Here is a 19,304-nt window from a genome sequence, read left to right as displayed (position 1 = left end):
CAAGTGGATTTCAGGGTGTGATGTGTTCTTTGCTTGCTTGACCTGAGGGAGAATGAAGAATATTGAAAATATGTTTGACTCTCTGTTTTTTCAGAAATTTGTCAAGCACCTTGCCTGTGTAAATTGGACCATTATCTGTTTCTATTTCTTGTTGCGCTCTTAATGATGTAAATGCTTTTAAAAAATGTCTGCAGGTATGTTCTGTGGTCTCCCCTGTATATAATGATGCAAAAATCGCCTCTGAAGGTGTGTCAACTGAGATATAAATGTTTTCGAGTCTCTCAAAAGATGGGTATTTTGTGACATCAACTTGCCACAGCTGAAGGCTTTCACAAACCTCTCAGATTAACCACTCCTGTAGATACAGGAGACTGCACAAACTGGCTTTCTGGCAGGCAGATTTCCTTTGTCTGACTTTCAGAAGGGTGAAAGGTTCCCATCAATGCCTGTGCATTTTTGTAAAAACATGCATGGCTTAATTTTGCCTGCTCAAAAATGTTTGGCAGTCTCTGCAAGATGGGCATTGTGAGTCTATTTACATGAGTATTCTCTTTTACTAAAAACCCCGGAGGTGAAGAATGCACTCTGATGTGTTTATTAATGTTCTCTGTTTTTCTAGGATTATTTTCATGCATAATAGATATGAATATAAAATTTCCTTGTCTGTATGTTTTAAAAGTGATTCCTCTAATTGTTTGATCACATTTGCAACATACACTGAACTTGTGATCAGATTGAGGGTTCCTGAAATAACTGAAAAACCCTGACTATTGTTACCAATTTTTCAACTTGTGGTGAACCTTGTACCATTTTGATACCTGATTCCCATTTCCCTGTTTTTTTTTTATTTTATTTTTCCATGTGACCACTGATTTGTGAGTTTTTCCCAAACCATCAGTGAATACTGTCATTTCTTCCACTGGTTCCTGGCTTATTTTTTGTTTTTTCCCTGAAACTCACTTTTACATTTAACATTTTGTGTGCTGGAAAACGAACTGTGCAAACTTCTGAATGCCCTAACAACGTGATTGAAAAATCTTGTGACTTTGGATTGTCCACTCAAAATATTTCTTCTTTAAATGTAAATGAATGATTAAGAAATCTTTGCCTGACATTGTCAGCAATCTGGTCTCTGCCACAATAATGATCTGAGCTCCCATCTCTAAATCTGTAAGAATTGTTTTTGAGGGTCTGCAAACTAAAAAACCCCACTTTCAACTTCTGTGGAAACATAAACAAAATCCTTGCTCAAAGCTACTTATTTGAACGATTTTTTTTTCTTTTTTTTTTTTCTCATTTTTATCTGTTCAGTGTCTAGCACTCTCTTCCTATTTTTTCTCAATGATCAGCAAAATCAAATCTGCAAAATAATTATTTCAAGAGATTAAAACATACAAAATCTTCAACCTCATTTCAGCCTTATTTCAGGCACTTCTTCACTCCTTTTCTTTTTTCTTTTTCCTTTTTTCTCTCTTTCTCTTCTTCTCTTTTGAAACAAGAAAGTTGAAATGTAAAACATAATATAGAACAAGACAAAATATCTCAATAATAAAATGCAAAAAAATTATCAAAATCGATAACAATTCAAGAAAATTCAAAAGAAAGATATTCTAAATAGCATATATAAAAATGAACAAAGCACGATCATTAGAAACATTGTGACAGCAGTTCAGAGTCTGCAAACAGCTGAAACATTTGTTTCCAGTGAAAACCCTTGGCATCCTTTCCCGGGCAAGGCTGGCAAGTTTCACCTCAAAGCTGTGTCAGCTGTAACATTTGTAGAATCAAATTGATGGGTCAAAAATGACCTGCATATCATTCATTTTTGTGCAGAAACCTCTGAATTTTGCTGGCAAACTCATCTGTCCAAGTTAAAATCAGGGTCTGGCCAGGACCCAAACTTTAAACTGGAGAGATGTCCCCTAACATATTATATAAAACAAAGCTTGTACCAACAATACATATATAATACTTAAAACATAACAACCTATTATAACATTTTCTTATAAAATAAACACTTGAAGTTCCAACCGATAAACTGGTCAAATGACACAAAGATTCATTTTTCTTGAAACTCTTTTGAAGGAAAAGGATGCCAATTGAAGAAATCGTAAGATTAACAATGACAAAGGGCTGTCAGAATGCTTCAGGCACCTCTCTCTGCGATCTTCTGAAAAACATTTGAGAATGATGAAAAATAGAAATGCAATGATTCCACTCACAAGAGATATAAAAACAAATCAGGAAGTTCACCTAGAAAAATGCACAATACAGTTAAAATCCAAAATGAGACTTCAGAACTGGCATGTAACCTGGATAAGATTACATAAACAATAATAAAACATACGAAAATTCACTATGAAAAAACAAAGCACAAATCTTCACCTGATAACATGATAAAATTTCTTAACAATAACATTTATAGAACACTTAAATAGTTAAAAATAAAGGATTTGAAAACAAATGCCCTTTGTATCATTATACAAAGAAATAACAGACTATAAAACTGATTTTTAAACAATGAAATCAATCTCAGAAAACTCAAAATAAATTCCTTTACAACTCTTATATACTGATAAACTTATAATAAAACAGAAAATACTAAAACAAAACCAAGGATCCAATAAATCCAATAACTTCTCCTTAAATCAATGTTCATTATTACTTTGTGAACTGTTTCAGTCAAAACCTTCTCATCCTTAAAAAAAACAACTAAACTTTGCTGCTAAAGAAACTTGACCTTTGAAAAACTTAAAATAATTTTTGAATCAAACAGTACTTAAACTCAATATATAACAATCTTAGTAAAGAATTCCTAAATTATATTAACTTTACAAAATCCATATATATCAAATTAATAATATATAAATCCATTATCAATTAAACCTTTATAAACTTAACTTCTTCAGGGCCCAAACCTAAAATAAACTTAAAGTGATATACTCTAATTAAACAATACTTAACTTAAACTCAAACCAACTATATAAAAATCAATTCTATCATTAATAGAACGTTAAAATACAACCTAACTTAAACCTTAATATAATAAATTACTAACATTTCATGTTATTTAATTCTCTATTTCAATTTTCATTATGATATCTCTTTTTCACATTGTGTTCCACAATCATTACTTATCATCACACCGGCTGGGCGTGTCTGCTTGATCAATTCTGTGACCTAACTGAAAAATCTGGGGTTAGTGTTTAGAAACATTGGGGAGATTTGAAAAAGGCCTTGTGTTGACTGGTTTTCAAAAAGCGACTGACTGATGGAATTTCATTTCAGGGTGATAGTTGGGAGTCTCATCCCTCAGCATTGCTGTAGGATATTTGCTGCTTGTAAAAGGTTTTTTGCTGTGGCTGTTGTGATTTTTTTGTTTGTCGCCGCTGCTGAAAGGAAATGGGCGGTGCGTCGCTCGCACCTGCTGTGGAGAAAGGGTGATCAAAGGAAATCCCTGCCTTGGCTCTGCTCAGCCCCCATCTGCACCGGCATGAGAGCACTGGGAGCATTTCTGGTGCAGTCAAACCCCGCTTCTGCCTGCGTTAGGATGCTGCGCCTCTCTTGCTCACCCTCTCTGTCTGTGTCGCCATGGGAACAAGGGAAGGAACCCCCGCACCGACCGCGCCCGCCTGCACCGGCTCCACGCGGCCGTTCCTCGGGAACGTTCCCCCCCCATTCTCTCTGTCAGGCCTCGCGCCACCCCGATCTCACTCTGGGTCGGCTCTCTCGGTCCCCGAACTGCTGCTGGAGCCCAGCGCGATTCGGCGCTCTGCTGACGTCATCAGCGCACGCTTGCCGCGTTCCGCGCTGCCACAGCCCCGCGCCGCATCCCGCTCGGCCCCGCGCCTCTCGGGTCTCCCCCCACGGCCACCGCGCAGTCTGCGGAAGGCTGGCTGGCGGCCACCGCCGCCCGCGACGCCGTCTGCGCCCTTGCCCGTGCGTTCGAAATGCAAGAAATCCCCGCTCCGACTTCCGGGTTTGCTCTACTGTCTCGCGCATGCGCGCTGCCATGGCCGCGGCACCGGACGAGTCGCGCTCTGTCCAGCCGCCCGCCTGGCCAGCGCCGCTGCTGCGAACTGGGAGCTATTCCCCGGCGCCTGTCGGACGGTGCTTTCGCACTTTCACGGATTCCCGTCATGGAACGCATCACCGGGCGCTCCGGGCGTCTGACCGCCACACCGCGCTCCCGCCGCCTCCTGCGTCCGCGTGGTTCCCACTGCCCCCCCCCCTCGCCTGCACCGCGGGCTGCTTTGAACTCCCCACCCGCGCAGCTGCGAGAGTTCTCTCCTCTCTCTCACTTTTCCCTCCGCTCTACACTCACGTCTGCCCCCTCCCCCCAGGAGCCGCCGGCGCCGCTGCCCCCCCACTGTGGGTTCGGACTCGGACAGTGGCCAGTCCCTTCCCCCACCGAGGGCTGCGTCTCTGCCTGGCTTGTCTCACTGTCTGGGGATTTTCTGCAGCTGAGGAGCTTAGAAATTGAGATTTGAGGGAGTTTTGAGGAACAGTGTGAACCCGGAGACACAGGACATGATGAGACACCATCCCCCCTGATCTTCTTTGGGAGGCAATCCTGCTTCCCCTGGTGAGGAAAATTGCCCCAAGGTGCTGGCTGGGCCATCTTCCTCCTTGTGCTCCCATAGGAGCCTTAGCTGTTTAGTTTAAAATGCCACGTTGTGAAAATGACTGTTATTGTCCTTGCTGAAGGCAAAAGTTTTCATCTCATTTCAGGCTATCTCTACCAGATGGGTAAAAGTCTTGCCCTGTAGGGCTGAAAAAAAATTTTTGTCTGTCCTTGGGAGCATCTCTTCCCCATATACTTAATTTCAACCATTCTCACCAAAAGCTGAGTCAGCACGAGGTCAGTCCGGAGATGGCACTGTTCATCGTCCAGCAGGTCACAGGCGAGAAATCCCAGGCGCACTTCTGGTTTTCCTCCTCCTGGCTGTCCTCCAGACGAGCTGTCTTGGTGAAGGTCAGGTTCTTATCTTGAGCTTTCCGCTCCCTCTCCTCCCGGAATCTGCCGAGAGCATTTGTGCTCTGTTCCTCTTCCTTTCTTTATTTTTTTGTTTTTCTCTGCTGATGAAGGTTGGAGGTTGTTTGGTATTTCTTCTTGTTCTTCTTGCTGATGCCCGCGCAGGGACGCCATTTGTCGGAATCTGAGGGTATTGGTGATTCCGAGATTGTAGAAAGTCTCTGTCTCTCTGCCCCGTTGCCAAAGAAGAAGCCATAATTCATCTGTGCTGTTTTCAAGGTTGTTTATTTTTGCTTATCTATAACAAGTTCTGCTACCCTGCCGCAGGTCTGTCCTGCAGGGCAGCGTGCGGGGCTCTGCCCCTCAGTGGGATGGTACAAACATTATATACCAGAAACTACGTGTACTATATTTACAATAATGTGCCAATATCTATCATCTACGTTGAACAGTGTGTCCCCAGCCTAAACCAATAGAAAAATGCCAACATCACCAAGAACATGGAGGTAAGGAAGAAGAAGGAGGAAGAAAAGGATCAGGCCCACTTTCCTCCATCTTAGAACTCCTGACCCCCCTGTACAAAGTAAAACCCCCCCCGTACAGGTGTTAAAACCCCCCTGTACAATACTAAAAAAATTTACCCTCTAATTTGTGACTACTTTTACTATACTATCTAACCCTCTGTGACTGCTTGTTCCACCTTTAAAGTTGGTAATTCATTCCATGGTTCAAACTCAAGATCACAGCTGTTTTCTGCTGCTTGCCAGGGTCTAAAATGCTTCTGACCAAGGCCTGGAACCTCTAAAAATGTCTGAGGGACATTTTGAGTTTCGACACTAGTGCAAGGAATGGAAAAGTTAATCAAGAAATTGTTCACATTATCCTCCCTGGATAGAGATAACAGCAACAGACACCAAAATCCCAAGAAAGGAATTATTGCCTCCTTATCAGGAAAGCCCAGACTTTGAGGAGCCAAGAAAATTGATTTACAAGATGAGGAGGGGAAATCAAAATTAAGCAGAAACACCCTAGTTTGAAAAGAATGTTTGACTCATGTATGAGTGTAGAGTTGTGTTTGCACTGTATATCCCCTCATGGTTTGTCCCCTCATATCCCCTCTCTGTATGTTTGGTTCATCCCAGCTTTCCCATCAGTACCTGTATGTCCATCAAACCCCGACCTATCCCCCTGTCTCCTCCAAGGTGATGTGTCCATCACCTGCTGACCGCTCCCCTTTGTCCAGACCCGTCTCCCAGGGTCACCAGGTAACTAGACCCTGGCTGGGACCCCTCCCTCACCCCCTCCTCAGTGGTCACTCTGAGGCCTTGCCCCCAGAGAGCCACTCCCATGTCCTTCCCCCATTGGCTGGTCAGGTTTTCCCCGCTCCCTATATCTGGCCGGTCTGGGCGGGGACTCAGCCTCTCTCGCTCAGAACTCCTTCGAAATGACATTAAACTTTGGAACTGATCCTGAAGGGAGAGCGCCTCTTTCTTCGCTTGTGGGACTAGCTTGTCTTTGGACTCACATGGGGCTTCTCCAGGCCCTCCGGGATTCCAGGAGAAACCCTTCCTTCTGCCCGCCTCACCCCAACTGCCCAGCTTGTCGGGCTCCACTAGGAATCAGACCCGTTGATTTGAGGGGTAGATGCAGCATATGAGATATATGAATATGCAATAGGCTATTGCTTTTGATGGGTAATCCTTTTTTAGCAAGGTGTGTTTTGTGGCAGAGTGCAAGGCACCCCTACATCTGTAATTCTTTGCTGTTTATTGTCTCTTATTATCCAAATTTTTATTACTATTTTCATTACTATTAAACTTCTAACATTTTAACACAAATGAATGGCGTTTTTCACCACATAGTTTGGTTTTTAGTTAAGGAAAAATCCACAAGCTACAGAAGTGATTCCCTGTAAGGACCTTGGCAGCTTCCTTCAGACCTGACAAAACCAATCAGCTGGCTAGTTTTGGATATTAACACCCTGTTAAACTACTTAAGAGAGCTGAAAAGGCCTCTGTGAAATCACATTTAAAGACAAGCCCCAGGAAAAACTCTCTTACTTCCAGCTTTTGAACAGGCAACTGGATGTTGGCCAGGCCAGGCCCCACTCTGCCGTGTGGCCCCATCATCTCAGCCCGCAGTGCGGTATGGCTGAGTTTCTGCCACTGAGGTGTTCCAACCACAGCTGATGGGCCAGGCCAGCTCCAGCTCGCCTTTGGACGGAGCTGAGTTGGGCTGCGCTCCAGCTGCAAGCCACCAAGCCATCCTGCCAGCACTGAGGAAAATCATGCAGCTAAGAACAGAGGCGGCCCTGCGGCCCTGCAGCCCTGCACAGAAAGCAGCCACACAGCTGGACTTGAACATGGCTAGGGCCAGAAAACAGCCATGCAGTCGGAGTGGCCACCCGCCTGGCAGAGATTACATGACCATCTGCAGGCCCCAGTGAGATATTAACTCTTTCAGCGCAGAGATGAAACTTGCAGACATCAATCCTCTCTCCACTGAGAGAAAAATGAAAGGGTGAAGACAAAGAAAACATGGTGACACTGAGGTCGGTGAAGAAGGAGTCAAATCCCAGATGGGAGGAGAATGACGAGATGCCTTAGTCTTGGGCTGAAATTCTCTTGTAAGGCTATGGTGAAAATATAATTGATACATCAGACTCTTTTCTCCCCCTGTAACTCATGGAATGCATTGGAGGGATGTAGCATTCTAACCACAGCCATAAGCAGAGGCATCTGTGTTGAAGCAAGCAGATGTTGAAGTAGCTGTGATCCAATGAGAAGCTTGAACAGAGAGAGATGAGCGAGATGAGAAACCTTGCCCCAGGGATGGAAGAAAAAAACATCTGTTTCCAGAGATAAGAGAACTTTTGTTTCTACACTAGAACAACTCATCCTTAGAATTTTACCCCAATAAGCTGAAATGCCCCATGGTGGTAGTTGTGGGAAGACTACCAAACCATGGGAGGGACTTCAAGATTGCAGATTTCTGGGCAGCTGCTATTCATGAAAATTAAAACCACAAGAGAACTGTTTCTTGTGGAAAAATCTCCATGGCATGTGTAATATATATTATGGAATAATTTGTCCTTATGTAAAAAATATATATGTAATAAATGGTGCTTGTATGAAAAATCCTTAAAGTTTTAAACCACAAGCTGCAGCCAAGGAAAGGTTGCAAAACCAGTGATGGCAGCAAGCAGAAAGACCTAATTTACAAACGACAAAGCATGGTTCTGTGCGGAGATGGGCCCTTTCCTGGACCATCTAGGAGACACCCAGCGATGAATACACAGGAGATATCTATTATCAAGATAGTCAGAGTTGTCAGGAGCATCAATCAAGATAGTCAGAGTTGTCAGGAGCATAGTCAGGAACATGCATTCCAATACCAGGTTCCCGTAACTCAACATCAGCATGCATCACTTCCCAGAAACAGCTTTGTCCAGCCCAGCACAGAGAAAAGGAGACCCCATGAATATGTTAAGCAACGAGAAGAATAGGAGAACGTTTGCCCCAGGCGGAAAAAACTGTATAAAAACTCACTGGACAGAGACAACATTCATGAACAGAGGGGATCCTATGCGGTAGAGGTTGGATCAGTGCTCATCCAGTGCCGATCCTGGACTCGGCACTGTCCTTTTGATTGTGGCTATCTAAGACCGAATCTATTTTATTAATTCGGCTTGATCATTTTACCTATAACAGCATGGCAGGAGAGACTCCTCTCCCTAAGAGAACTGTGGGAAATCCAGGACTCCTGAACAACTGACCAATATGATCAAGCAGAAGCCCTTTATTGTTTACATTACACACATTTTTATAGATTCTACAAACTACTAAGTACACACTTCTTGATTGGCGCCTTTGTCTCATTCCCTCATTCTCTGCCTTCATTTCTCAGTGTCCGTGATTGGTTACCGTGCAGGTGTTCTATAGTCCTCTGTTATCTAGTTCTTGTGATTCTGGTATGCAGTTTCTCAGCTTCTTTATTTTTATTTTAGTACAGTTTATGTCTTAGTAACCTTGATTTATTCCACAATGCCCTGAGAAAATTCTAATAAAAACAGTTACAGACGGTATGGCTGGTGCACACTGAGGCCTAAATTGTTCAGATACATTGCTACAGTGAACTGAAGAAAGATTATTTTAGAAGTGGTAAACTGACTGAAAATACCAAATTTTGTCTCTTTACGTTGTCAGTGGAAAAATAAATAGGAGTTGAGGGGAGGAGAAGTGTTCTGAAGGTTTATTCTGATTTCTTATTATTTTTCTTTTAGTTCTGTTAATAAAGTTTTCTTTATACCCTTTAAAGTTTTGAGCCTGCTTTGCTCTCCTCCTAATCCTTATCTCACAGCAGAAAATGAGTAATTCTAGTGGGTGTGTAGAGAGTTTGGCTGAAGAATGGCTGCGCAGCAAGGGACACGAAAGGGTTAAATTAATAAAAGTGAGAATACGTGACTTGTAGCATGAAAACTATGCCCTTGAGAAACAGATGTCTCCTAACAACCTTGAGCATACCAAGATGTAAAATTGCTTAGTATGCAGAAAGATAATCAAGTATAAAGAAGCAGTAACTGCAAGGCTTATCGCAAAAAGATATATGTGTTAATAGAAAGGTAACCAATCCTGAGCTTCGCTTTTGCAATATGTATGAACTAATTAGTGCTTGTATAAAGAAACTGTAATCGACTCCAATAAACTGAGACTTGTTGATCATGACAGCATGAGGCTTGTCTCCCACGACTCTCACCAACATCTGGCGCCCGAACGGACGGGACCCCCCTACCTGGATCTGTGAGACGTTGCGTTGGGGTCGGGTCCCGCAGCTAGACGGACGGCGATTAAGCTTCTACCTGGAGCCGCGCCCTGAGTGATCACAACGGTGAGCTCAGCTGATACGTGCTGCCGAAGTCTAGAGGGGCTGCAACAGCGCTGACGTGAGTAATGGATAGGCAAGCAGCATATGACCTTTTCACCTCGTTTCTCAGACGGAGGCAATTGAAAGGGCTTGATTTGGATAGGGATCTCCAGACTTCCGTGCGGCTTCTCTTTCATATTCTCTCAAAGAGAGCTGAAAAGGTTAAAGAAGCCGATTTAGAACAGTTGGTTCTGTGGGCAAGAAACAAAGGCAAGCTGCAAAAGCCTTCGCTGATTTTTAGTAAAGTTGAATGGCAAGAGCTGGGGCAGCTGCTTTGGGACGCAGTGATAGAGGGCAGAAAAGACAAGAAAATAGTGCTAGAGCTTGGAGGCATTTGGAAAAAAGTTTTACAAACCCTGCAAAGCATGGCTACGGAGAAAAAAGGAGCGTAAGCCGCAATTCAGGCGTTTAATCAATCCACATCAGAACAGACAGAAGTCCAAAAGCCATCTCGGGTTGAAAAATTCTTTAATGTTTGTAATATGCGGCCAGTGCGAGGGCAGAAGGCTCCAGTCAGTCCCTGTGTCACGGATTTTGTCGCTCGTTTGGAAGCAGGCGCGGGGCTAGCCGACATGGGACAGAGCAGACGCGTGGCCGCGGCAGGGGCAGAAGTGTGCCCGCAGACAGCGGATGTTAACAGCTCGGCGGTCCCGCGAAGTGAGGCGAACTCGGAAGTGGCCCCGTAGGGTCCGTCGGGAGGCGGGGACACACCTGAGGAGGCAGGCGGAGTTGGTGACGAAACTGGGCTGAGTCAGGAGGAGGAACTCAGGGGCAGAGATCAAGGCGGAGACGGGAGAGAGGCGGTGCTGGCCCGTCGCTCCCCCGCAGCAGCCATGGCTGGCAGCAGCGGCGGCGGTGAGCAACCCTGCGCGGGTTGGGGGGGCTGGGTGCCACAAGGCTGGTGGAATGGCAGAAGCAGCCACCCAAACAACAGCAGAGCAGAGCCCTGAAGCAGCCAGTTCCCACTCCACCACAGTAGCGCTGCGCTGCCCACTTCCACCAAGCTCCGACTCTGACGACTCAGAGCCAGACCCCCCTGCTGTCAATTGTAGCAGGAACAAGCGATCACAGAACAAGATACAAAGACCAAATATGTTGCAGAAAAAAAAAATAGCCCACCTTGCCACCCTTTCAAATCGTCAGGCTCAACCAGTGGAACCTTCCACTGGACAGTAATTGGCATTGCCAGCAGTTTTAAAAAAATCCATTGCAGTCACGATGGGCGTCAGTTGTGAAGGATGCTCTTTTAGACGGTGACTGGAAGGTGGTCAGCTCCCTGGCTTGTCCTGTCATAGTGTCTAATGGGAATGCCATCTGGGAGCCCCATGACTAGAAAATCCTACAATCAGCTAAGCAGACAGTCACCACTTATGGGATCAGATCAGAAGCAGCCAAGAACATCATTCAGTATAAAATGCTAACCCACACACAAGAACCATCTTAGCCACCCTTCCTCAAGGCTGTCCAGTCGATGAGATGCTTGTCAGAGCCACACGCGCAGAACAGAGCAACCAAGCTGCAGCATTCACAGCTGCAATCCAAGATGCAATTCAACAACAAGGACACATCATTGCAGCTGCTTTATCAAGCAAAAACACAAGGAGACAGAAGACGTAATGAAAAAGTATAGCAGTACCGATTGTTTTCCAAGATACCAAGAAGAATAGACATTATGCAAATCAATGTTACTTCAAATACGATATAGATGAAAATCAATGTATAAAGATAAAAATGTTAATAATTATTTAATTGCCAAAAATGTTTCTGAAAACAAAGATTTGAGGAATTTCAGTCAGATGGAATGTTGGCATTGAGTTCGCAATTTCTCTTTTTGAGTTTTTATAGATAATAAGGTAAATGATAATGGTCAAGTTTTTGTAAGTAATGATAAGTAGTAATTGTTACTAATGTTATATGAACGCTTTGAAAAAATTGTCTTAAACTATTTTAAACATTTCTTGTTGATAGGCTAATCATATAATGTAAGTTGTCTGATTTTTGTGATAAGAATTATTATTAAGATGTTAAGGTACTGAGGTGTTGTTTTAATATTTACAGTCAGTTTTCATATGTTTTATTGTCTTTTTAAGTGATTAATTGCAAGATGTGTTTTTTCAGGATCCTATGTTTTTGATTTTTTAACTACTCATGTGATTTCTTTGTCTAATCTTCTATGCAGCTGCAATTCATCTTCTTTTAAAAATTTATTGTCCAAGTTTTAGTTCAAGATTTCAAACTTCAAATTTTCAGATCTCTGAAGAAAAGGTTTGTTGTATTTAGAGAATTTTTGTCTTGAAAGAAATTTTAGACAGGTACAATTATTTGATGATTTGATAAATTTTTAGTAATAAGGTTTTTTCTACTTATAACAGTTATTTCTAAGACTTTCATTTTATAATGTGTTAATACATATCCTCCAATTAGGGTTTGAGCTCTGGCCCAGCTCTGGCTCTACGTAGATGGTGTGATTGACCCAGGTGTTTTCTGCATCAAAAAGTATTCAAGTCCTTTTGGCTTGACAATTTGATCCTATAGGGCAGCTGAGCCTCAAAGGGAGTTTTGGAGAGACATGATCCGGACATGTTTTATCCAATTCTCTGTTGTTTTAAGGTTTGTCAGCTGCTGCTGCAGACTCTGGGATGACAATTTGATAGTGTAGCACTTAGTAACTGTAAATTTATATATAATATTAATCGTGTATTATCTGATTGATTTTTATTTGTTGTTAGTTTCTTTACTATATGCATTGTTTTGTTCTAGATGTTGATATCTCCATTTCTTCATGCAAGTTTTAAAGAACAGAATTGAGAGAAGACCCTCCAGTCCCTGTGGGGGGTGTTAGGTTTGTTTGTGTTTTAACAGGTGCAGAATCTAAATGGATTTCAGTGAAGAATGTGGAACTTCTCAATTGCAAGAAGGCACTGATCTCTCCACAAGTGGGTCAGAAGATGCACAGCAAAAGTGGATTGTGCAAAGATTTGTGTTTCACCCACAGAAGATCATGGGCTTTGAGTTTTTTTTTTAATATAAGTGTGTTTTTAATGACGTTATAGAATTTTTTGCTAAGTTTTGTGATTTTTCTGTTCATTTTGCCATTGTCTTTCAAAAGAAAAAGAGGGAGTCCCAACGTAGATCAACAGCAATCCTGCTTGAGTGAGTGTTTTTACCCATCCAACCAAGAAGTCGTGTGATGGACAGGACAGATGCTCTTGCTGCATTTATACGAAAAGGCAGAGACAAAATTTTTAAAAATAGATGGAAAAGATACCAACCTGCAGTGATAACAACGTCAATGACAACAGTTTGCCTAGAACATCCCGTGATTAATCCAGTTCTAATGAAAATTAATTTTGTAGAGTACAGAGAAATAAGTTAAAATATCATAAGTGTGAAGTTAAATTTATCAGAAGTTAGTTTATTAGAAGTTATAGTTTATGTTTAGAATTAAGTTTGTTTCTTTCATGTTAAACAGGGCATTCAAAAACCTAAGAAATATGTAGTGGGCCTCAATGTTTTTATTAAGCAGTATTTTGGTTGTTGAAGTATCTGGAATCCTTGACATTGACAAAAAGAGAAAATATGCGGATCACTTGGGCCAAACAAACTAGGCAAAATTCATTCTGCCTGTTGTTAGCCACACAGTCTAACTCCTTTCATACTTGTTTAATTGGAGTCTCGTTGGGTCCCATGGCAGAGTTCAAAACATGGACCCAAGCTCAAATGAATTCAAATAGCACAAAGACATGAGTGCGAAAAATTTGAAGGCATGTGCTGTATAAATTTAAAAAATAGTTCCGAATCTATTCATAAGAAAATTCAGCGTTTGCAACAACATGTTCAGGTGTTACAGAGGGATGATACATTTTTTAGATTTTCATTTGAATAATGGAGAATTACGGGTTGGCTTAAACACCTTTTGCAGCTTATGATAATAGGATTGTTAGTTATAGTAATTTTAATGCTTGCATTGCCGTGTGTATTTCAGTGCTTGCAAAGGACTTTAATGTCAATTATAGAACAAAAATGGAACACATCCTTGCTTGCTTATAGAGAAAACAGGGGAAGTGTAGAGAGTTTGGCTGAAGAATGGCTGCGCAGCAAGGGACACGAAAGGGTTAAATTAATAAAAGTGAGAATACGTGACTTGTAGCATGAAAACTATGCCCTTGAGAAACAGATGTTTCCTAACAACCTTGAGAAACAGATATCTCCTAACAACCTTGAGCATACAGGTATCTCGTTAACAACCAAGATGTAAAATTGCTTAGTATGCAGAAAGATAATCAAGTATAAAGAAGCAGTAACTGCAAGGCTTATCGCAAAAATATATATGTGTTAATAGAAAGGTAACCAATCCTGAGCTTCGCTTTTGCAATATGTATGAACTAATTAGTGCTTGTATAAAGAAACTGTAATCGACTCCAATAAACTGAGACTTGTTGATCATGACAGCATGAGGCTTGTCTCCTGCGACTCTCACCGACATGGGTGCACTGATGTTTGGCCAGTGCTAGACCCACTACATTACTTGGTGTGTTGGCTGGGAAACTTGGATTGGCGAATCAAAACCACTACAGGGGGGTAATTCCTTAAGAGGAAAAAAACAAAATGAGAACTCCTAAAACCCCAATAACTACCAATAGGTTGCCTTAGTTGATGGATGAAGTCCTGTTAATGTCAAGTGTTCCTCTCAATGCAGCTGATTCAGCAGTCACATTGAAGCAGCATGTGTCAAACTTGGAACACCATATGCGGTGTTGGGACAGGAAGCAGCTGGTTAGCAACTGGACTGGTAAGGTTCCCAGGTGTAGCACAGTTACTCCCTCATTACAGGGAACAATTACCTTTGATGTCCAATTTAAATCCTAGGTGAAGGCATAGTTTGGGTGGTCTATATGTGCTGTGTGGAGAGGAAAAAGGAAAAGAAAAAAGTTATCATACACAAGTATTTACATAGTAATCCTGCAGAAATGTATTCAGAGTATGTGCATGTCATGCAAGTCTACAAAGCACAACAAGTCAACCTGTGATAAGGAAATGTCATCTCCTTCCAGTAGTATATATGCTGTTATCCCAGCTCCTTCAACTAAAATTACTCCAGGCCTGGCAGTTTGAGATGAGGTGATTGCCAACATGGATTGAAGAGGTTTGGTTTGTGCTTTTTCAGACTGAACTGCAATTTTATGGTGGGTTTGTAGCACCAGCAACAGAGTTCCAATGCTGTCCTACCTAGATAAGGTCCAGGTATTTATCAAAGATAGCTGAAATACAAGAACTCGAGAACCTGATATTAACAGAGGATGGAGGGGAGAAGTTGGAGTACAGAACCATGTTGCATTGTCAGGGGTTATTACATGAATTTTCATATCTAGACTAATGGGCTGTTGTGGGAACCCAGGGCAAGGGGAATATCCCCTTGTCTGCCCTGGGGTGCTCTGACTCACAGGAAAACAATGATTTTGACCCTCATTCATGGAGAAGGACTCCTAAGCCTCATAGTAAACTAGAGACCACAAAAATGTGAAATAGACTGTAGAAATTGTAGAGAGTAGTTTAGTATGTCACATGGGTGAGAAATTTAGATTTTAGGATTTTTAACATACTGTAGATAGGTACAAGATGGAGGGTACAAGGTGTTGTCTTAAGTTCCTTTCTTCTTTCTTCTTCCTTCTTCTTGGGTTTGGGTGGTATCTTGAAATTGGGTAGAAAAATCTGCATTGCGAGTCTTTAGGGGTCAGTTATTGAGTTAGAAAGAGAAATAATCTAGGCATCACTTCTTAATTGGGTAGCTTAGTTTTTGATTAGACTTAAAAGGCCTTGTAGCACAAGTTTGTTAGCCATTTCTGTGCTGTTTTCACACATGCAAGGTGCAGACAGTGTGCTGAAGTCAGGATAAGATAACAATAAAACAAGAACCTGACGACCAAAAAAAGTCCTATGCGTCAGCTTTTCCTGACAAAGAACTGTTTCAGGAGGGTTTCCCCCTGCCAGGGGAGCCCTCAGGGAGTTGCTCGACGTGGGGCCCACAAACTCATAGGCTGTGGTCCCACCACATGATCCATTGGCACAAGCAATTCCCTTTCCCCTGTAGTTAATATTTTGGGAGAGACACCACCTGGAAGAACCTCAATCTTTACCATTGTTTTGGTTTGAAAAGATGGGAGTCTGTGAAGGAAGGCAATAGCCTCCTGTGAAATGGAAAAGGTAAACCCCCTCCCTCCGAATTACCACAATTTAAAAATTAAAGGGCTTTTAGGCAAAGATATGGGAATGGGAATAACAGTTCTTTACTAGAAAAAAAAAAAAAAAACTAAATTAAAAAATGTAATTAGTACAAACAGAACTACTGATAGAGTCAGAAACCTGACACCCTGAGGAGTCGGGGTGTTGGTAGTAGTCCAGTTAAATGGTGGCTGCTCCTTCTGGAGTGGCAGATGAAATGCTGCTGAAGCAGTGATCTGTAGAAGGGTGTAATTTTCTCTGAAGGTCTGGTGTAGAGTAGATAGGCCTAGTCTTCCTCTGGGGATCCAGCGGGGAAGAAGCTGCTCCTCTGGGAATCCAGCAAAGGGGCTGCTCTGATGTCCCAAAACCTGCTGATTTTATGCAGGTAGGAATGCTTGGCTCCTCCCTCTGGGTGGAGCATCTCACAACGAGATGATGTAACTTTACCCATCATGCAGTGAGTCATTCAATGGTCTATAAACAGAAGATATCTCCCCGGAGGGAGACATTGTTCTTGGAAGAGATAAGAAAACTGCCCAACCTCCAACAGATGGCAAATAGAATACATGCTTATCTTCCAAGCCAGGAAAACCATGTTTTTTACTAGAGGTTACGTGATACAATCTTAGGGTGTTTGGTTATAAATATTCAAGTTGTTTAACAAAAAACCTGCTTTAGTGAGGTATGAACTCCACTGATGTAAAGTATTGATACTGTTTAACTTTTTCAACTGTTCTTTCAACATCCCATTCATACTTTGAATCAGTCTATTAGCTTGAGGATGGAGGACTGTGGAACAGCCAATCTATTCCCAGGCTTTGAGCCCAGTTCTGGACATTACTTCAACTAAAGTGTGTTCCTTGGTCATTCTGGATCTGATGAGGAGGCCTGTATTGATGGATCTGTTCTAATGCTTCAGTCATGCTATGTTGGTTGGTATATTTGATGGGTTTAGCAAAGAGCAATCCTGACATTCTATCCACAGCAGTGACTACATATCACCACCCTCTTGATGGGGGCATAGGGCCAATGTAATCAACTGTCCAGGTAGTCAAAGCCCACTGTGCTACCCTGATATTTTCCCCCAGGGCCTATATAATGCCATTAAATGCAGCTGTGTACAAATAGTACAATTATGTGCAAATGTCTTATTTTCTTGATTTGAAAGATAGGTGTCTGCCAAGGAAGGCAGGAACCTCCCTTGAAATGGAGAATATGACCACCTTCCCTTTGAATTATTATAACTTTGAAATTAAGGCGCTTTCAGACAAAGATATGGGAGAAGGAAGAACAGTTCTTTACTAGTATGTATATGTATAACAAGGCAAACAAACAACAAGAATGGCAGCAACCAGGAACAAAACCAGAAACCCAGTAACAGCCTTCTCTTGTCTGTCAGGCACCTTCCCTTTTGATGTAGTTATGGTCACAACTGTCAGGGGCGCTGTGGCGCCCGGCCAGGCAGGGCAGGTGTGATGATTCCCTCATGGCTGCAGGGGGCACTCTGGTGCGAATACAGTGGTAATGGCTTGTGGGCTGGATGGCGAAAATGGGCTGCAGCAGGAGCCTTGGAGCGGCGGCTGAGACAGCAGGGACAAGCAGACCCAAGATGTCATGGTTTGACACTGGCACAATGCCAGTGCCCTTCAAGAAACTGTAATTTCTCAACTGAATGCTGTGAAATGCGATCGAGAACAGAGCAAAGCAGGCCCAAGCCTAATAACAAGAAAAAAAAAACTTTATTAAACTACTATTACTATGCTACTATAAAAGAGGGGAAAAAAAAAAGAAGAAAGAAAACACACACAATTCAAAATGAAAACCTTTCAAAGCATTTCTCCTCCCACCACCCAACTCCAACAAACTACAGTGAGACACAATCTGGACCCCAATCAGGTTTCCACCCTCCAAATAATCAACACCCAGTCCATCTGCAGGGAGAGAGGAGTCTCTCTTGTGCCACAGACCCCCCAAGAAACACAGCTGCCACATCCTGTGCTTCCATGTCACCACATGGCACCACCCGGAGAAAAAAGTTTGCCAGTGGTGACCCTCTCCTTTCCATGCACAGTGCTCTCACCACTAATGCATGGATGGACAGACTGCTTTTAGGATTTTTCCTTTCAAGGATGCCCTGCCAAGATGGGAAAAAAACAACAGTTCAGTTTTTTCATTTTTGGGACCAACAGTCCCCCCCATTTTCCCCTGGGGCCGAGGGTCCAAGAACAGAGATCTTCTTCTCTTCTTCCTCTGCGAAGACAGGGGGCACCACCACAAACCTCCCTGACTTTTCTCTGTTCGCTCCACTTCTGTCTTTTTCCCAGCTGAAGCATGGTCTCTTTGGCTCACTGGCATCCTCCTAAAATACAGTCTCTCTTGGAGGAGAAGATCAGTTCAGTCTGTGGCTACCAAGAAAAAGTCCAGCCAAAAGCCACTCCATCATCTCCTCCCACCTAGAATTTCTCCTTCCAACATCCCAGGTCCCAGGCTGGTCTCTCTTCCTCTCTTTTCAAACCAAGGAGGAGAAAAATTTCACAAAGCTTTCATTTCTCAGGAAGGGTTAAAAGTCCCGACTCCCAGAGATGGCTTGCTGCCCAGGCTCCAGCTCCCACAGGCAGCTGGGCACCTTGTGGCCCCCCTGCTCTTCTCCTTCCCAGCGGTGAACTGCTGGCAAAACCACCGCCGTCTCTTTTTCTCTCTTGGGAGAGAGAGAGACTCTGGGGGGGAACGGAGACATCCCAGACTTTCTCCACCCTTCCATCTGCAGGGGGCCAGCCCTGTTCCAGTCTCTCCAACCTTGGGCCTACCTCCGAAGGCCACATGGCTTCTCCCCTTCCCCACCCAGCTCGTTGCCGGGCAGGGGAGAGTCCTGCACTGACCGCTGACCGGAACCCAAGAGAGCGAGTTCTCCTGGTAATTCTGCTTTTAACCCCTCTGTGTTCTCAGAGGCGTGTCTACCTTCAATTGGTCAATGTCCGAATTGACCTCTTCTTTCCGGAAAAATTCTTTTTCCGTGTCAAACCACGACACAAGAGTAGCAAACAAAATAAATCAGAAACTCCACAGCTGTAGCAGAAGCCGCAGGGTTGGGTGGACATAAGGTGCTGGGTTAGAGCGTAGCAAAAAAGCCTGAGGCAGTGGCAGAAAGCAGCAGAGCTTCTCCATAGCAGCTGCTGCATGCAGC

The 19,304-nt window shown here is 43.1% G+C and overlaps 1 long non-coding RNA gene across 1 annotated transcript; it reads right to left on the bottom strand.

The window, feature by feature from the left end:
• Window positions 1-9,633: 9,633 nt before the first annotated feature.
• On the bottom strand, window positions 9,634-10,529 carry LOC140682159 (uncharacterized). The gene is made up of 2 exons (XR_012053423.1): window positions 10,254-10,529; window positions 9,634-10,051 (listed from the first exon to the last, which is right to left on the bottom strand). It is a non-coding gene; the product is annotated as an uncharacterized lncRNA (long non-coding RNA).
• Window positions 10,530-19,304: the final 8,775 nt, after the last annotated feature.

The sequence above is a fragment of the Taeniopygia guttata genome, chromosome W (genome assembly GCF_048771995.1).
Source record: "Taeniopygia guttata chromosome W, bTaeGut7.mat, whole genome shotgun sequence".
NCBI lineage: Eukaryota > Metazoa > Chordata > Aves > Passeriformes > Estrildidae > Taeniopygia > Taeniopygia guttata.
Note: the sequence above shows the minus strand (reverse complement) of the source record. Positions and strands in the feature narration are given on the sequence as shown.